The sequence below is a fragment of the Rutidosis leptorrhynchoides genome, chromosome 4 (genome assembly GCF_046630445.1).
Source record: "Rutidosis leptorrhynchoides isolate AG116_Rl617_1_P2 chromosome 4, CSIRO_AGI_Rlap_v1, whole genome shotgun sequence".
NCBI classification, from domain to species: domain Eukaryota; kingdom Viridiplantae; phylum Streptophyta; class Magnoliopsida; order Asterales; family Asteraceae; genus Rutidosis; species Rutidosis leptorrhynchoides.
Window position 1 is genome coordinate 326,072,804 of NC_092336.1, and position 4,447 is coordinate 326,077,250.

The following is a 4,447-nucleotide window of genomic DNA, read 5'->3' on the forward strand; positions in this document are numbered from 1 at the left end:
TGACTGAAGCGAGTAGGATTGTTTAAGCTGTAGATGGTTCACAGTTTAAACAACATCTGAACAAACATGGTAACAAAAGAGAAGATGCATATAACAACATATAATAACATGTAAAAAAAATTCAAGAGAACCCATGAGTTAGCAATAGACAAACTACTAAAGCAACTACCCACAGCTACGTGTCTTCAAATTCGAATTGTAAATGAACGTGGCAAATGAATTCTTGTTGCATTTTAAAACGCACGACCAAGTCCTATCCTATAATGTTTAGGCGTGAAACAACACGCAAATTACTGGAGCAATCCACACACAAATCTACGAAAAGAGACGTTAAAAAACCAAGGGAACCTCAAACCGAACACAAAAAGAAAAATGAAGATAACTCTTAGACGGAAGGTAGGACTTATAAAAAAGTAGCAGATCGAGCCCAAAACATTTATGTTTTTCGTATGTAGCAGTGCATGTTTACATTATCAAATAGGTATGACGTTGATTTATCCGATATGGACGTACAAAAGTGACTTGTATTATGAAGATTTTTATAGCTTCATAACAACATTTCATTACTGGTTAATGTTACTTCTTACAAGTAATAGCAACTATCATAATATAATCCAACATCTATATAATTCTAAATGGTTATGTTACCAAATCCCACATTAATCGAAAGTGACTTTCAACTCATATAACTACCAATCGTAACAAATATAATAGACAATGGCAGTACACTTATTATAAAATTAAAAGCCTTGTAAACCTATAAAGTGAGCAACTGTGATAAGTAGTATTATTTGTAGAAATATGACCCATGTCAGATGTACTATCAACTGTAGCTGGAAAAATTAAATAAAGACAGAATTAGAGAACAAATATAAACACCTCTAAGAATTTAAAAACACCTCTAACAAATATAAATCACCTCTAACTTTCTTACCGTTATCTGTATTTATTGGTTTTTTGATACTACATATATATTATAGATAAGGTTTGTACGTTTTTAGTAGGTTGTTTGTCACAGTTATGATAATTAGTCTACTGAGGTAAATGAAAATATATCTAATGTGTTAGTATGAAGTTTTTTGTTTTATGCATTTGTGTGGTAAAGGCTTGTGCAATTTAGTACTTTATATGTTAATCAGTGTATAAGTATATATAATAATTCAAACGTACCTTGGAATTTTTTGACCCAACATGAACTCACAGCAATAATTGCTGATTTTGGAAAAGATTCATATGCTCCAAAGTCAAAGTTGGTTGGTTGCTCATTCCAAAGCATCAACAGAATCACACTGTCAATGTGTACATTTTAACTGAATAAAACTAAACTACAAATCAAAAGTATAGTAAACTAATACCAGTAGACAGCCCTTGAAGATGCTTCCATCTCATAAAACAAAAAAGATGAAGATTACAAAACAGCAAAATCCATTGGCTGACTAAAACAATTGTTAAATTAAGTAAAGAATTGGCAGAAGGCAATAACCTGTCTCCTTATACTTCTAGGCTGACAGAAATCATCATCACAAACTCGATATATACTTCTCGAATCACAATTATAAACACGCAAGACTGGAATAGCAGTTTCAATGCAAAGGAAACTGACAACGAAACTCACAACATCAGACATATACAATGGCAATGATAGGAAAAAAATAAATAAACAAATTTCATCAATTAACCTACGAAAAACATTTACCTGGTCATCGCCAAGACTAACAATTCGTTGCAATCACATCAAATAATAGAGTCAAACCCAAAAGGGCAGAAATCAGCCAGACAAAAGCCACGAATTTTGCAAAGCCATACTTTGGATAACTCCTCAAGACAAATAAAATTTATAAGTTTGGATGTTAAATATCATCACCAACCAAATCTAACACAACAGCTGAAATTCATTCACCAAATAAATCAAATAAGTAAGAGATTATTCGAAAATTAGCAATAAGTATGAGACCAGAATCAAAACATAAAAGATCATACCTTTTGCATTTCCACAAACTTCAAGTGAAAATAATGGATCGATAATTGACTCTTAGGTAATAGGGGCTGCAAGCTTTGACGAAGATTTGGCGAACCCACATGGTAGTAAACATAATAGTTACTTAAAGAAAAAAAATGAGGCTCAGATCGAAATCTAAAATCAAGCAAGAAAATATGAGTCGCCATGGCTGCAAACTTTAAATTGCCTCGCCAAAATACGAACACATTCTCTCATTGCTCAACTGAAGTCTTACATATTCAACATCACAGCCTTCATTTCTAAACCTTTTCTATATGAACCTCGGTCGTCGTTATCAGCGGGTGTAGATAACATCATACTTTTATTTCAGTTGTCTACAAAAAGAGACGCCACCATATTCAAAGAGCTGCAGCCAAACTTCACAGAATGGCTGCCATGCCCGAGGATGGCAGCAGAGCTCGTAAAAGCAAACCAAAATCAGATAACACATAGATGAACAGTGTGAGTAGCAGGTGCCTCTGGTTAGGCTCATATATGAAAATATGGACAAACGAATTCCCAAAACCCGCCATGGCTGCAAACACAAATGGTTGCATTGATTATATGCCTTCCGTGTGTTGCCTCGCCAAGAAACAGGAGGGATCATAGATATCCCTTAAAAATCATCACAGCTACCGTCGATACAACCATAACTGCCATTTAAACCTTCACTACCATACAATCGAGCGGACATAAGAAAATGATATTTCGAGCCAACAAATGCACTGCAAGGAAGAAAAAAAAGGTCAAATAATAACAGGTTCAATTACATTCGTTAATTAAAGGTGTCTTATTATTTCTTTCAATCATATAATAGTAGACAAATAGATTGGTAAAGAGACCAAGTACCTCATACTCTTTAATCTTTATTCTAGCTATTTGATAAAACTTGAATCCAGACTTACAGTGGTGTATATTATTGTTGGCTCTAATACTTTGCAACTACTAAGAAACAACTTACTATGCAACATGTCAAATCCAAAGATACATTGGCCACAAATACTGAAACGACCCGTCAAAGTACACTTGAAGACCATCGTTATCTTGGTCCCACAGCTTGATCATAAATCTATATGAATTTAATAAATAATCTTGCATTCTTTGTTTAAAAATGATTTCCTATAAAGGAAATATACCAAAATATGTAAGTTTAGAAAAACCATACATTAATACTTAACGAAGAGTTGACCAAAACAAAGTCAACAACATCTACTATTAAATGTATCAAAATAAAATGCAAGTTATTGTTTAACAAAAGCTGCCATCATAAATATGCAGACTCTCTAAGCACAGCGGAAGCAATCAATCATGAACCTGAGAATAAGACATGCGAGTAACTGTCAACAAAAATATTGAGTGAATTATATGTTTAATATTGAAAACAATATTTAATTTAAACCGTATAAAAAAAATTATGTTTGAAAACATAAAAACTCCTTTTTGGACCACAAAATTATATGCTATAAAACATATAAAAATATTATTCCATTTTACGTGAGCCACCTGGTAACCACTTAATCATTTATTTACCCTTGCCAAACACAATAAATAATATACACCGAACAAGTGTATCTACAACAAAATACGAAGTACTAAACATTCGGATTATAAATTGCTAGCGCGACTAGCTCGAAATGGGGTTGTCAAACCCGATAGATCTATCCGTAGGATTCGCGTTCACCAGTAGAAACCAGTGATTACAATTACCAGATCAGGGAATATTTTTGTTCGACTCACAATGAATAATTTAAACCAACTTCCACTTGTCCAAAATATAAAATAAACTGCATGTATTCTCATCCCAGAAGATTTAAAATAGAAAAATGGGACTATAACTCACCTTAATAGCAAACGAAGTAACCACACAAATATGCGAACAGCAAATGAAGTAAAGTGATCAAGAATGATCACAACGCCGACCTATAAATAAAGCAGGTCGATATAAATAACTAACTTAGGTCAAGTCTTAGTATGATAGCTATTGTACATGTTGCAAGTAGACATAGAACAATACTCAACATGCATCGGTTTGATCGGAACAGCGTACGGACACACACTTTCTATTTTTAGAAAGTTTCTATTTTTAGCAGGTTTCCATTTTTGGAAAGTTTCTATTTTTGGAAAGTTTCTATTTTTAGAAAGTTTCTATTTTTGGAAAGTTTCTAAATTTAGAAAGTTGCTACTTTAGGAAAGTTTATAAGTTAGGAAAGTTTCCTTAATTAGAAAGTCAACAAAAGTCAACTGAAATTCAAAGTCAATTGAAAGTCAACTCAAAAGTCAACCTTGGTCAAACATGGTCAACGTTAATATTAAAAGTGTAAGTTGTAATAATAATGTAAGTTATAATGTTTATTAAAGTTAAATATGTCCAATTATGTCATAACATAAGTTTAATTAAATTAAAATGAATTATTAAAGTTGATATAAGTTTAAATGATATAATTAATA

At 32.4% G+C, this 4,447-nt stretch overlaps 1 long non-coding RNA gene across 1 annotated transcript; it reads right to left on the reverse strand.

Moving 5' to 3' along the window:
- Positions 1-625: 625 nt before the first annotated feature.
- Positions 626-2,094, reverse strand: LOC139845650 (uncharacterized). The gene is made up of 5 exons (XR_011758417.1): positions 1,981-2,094; positions 1,697-1,885; positions 1,484-1,598; positions 1,171-1,289; positions 626-833 (listed from the first exon to the last, which is right to left on the reverse strand). It is a non-coding gene; the product is annotated as an uncharacterized lncRNA (long non-coding RNA).
- Positions 2,095-4,447: the final 2,353 nt, after the last annotated feature.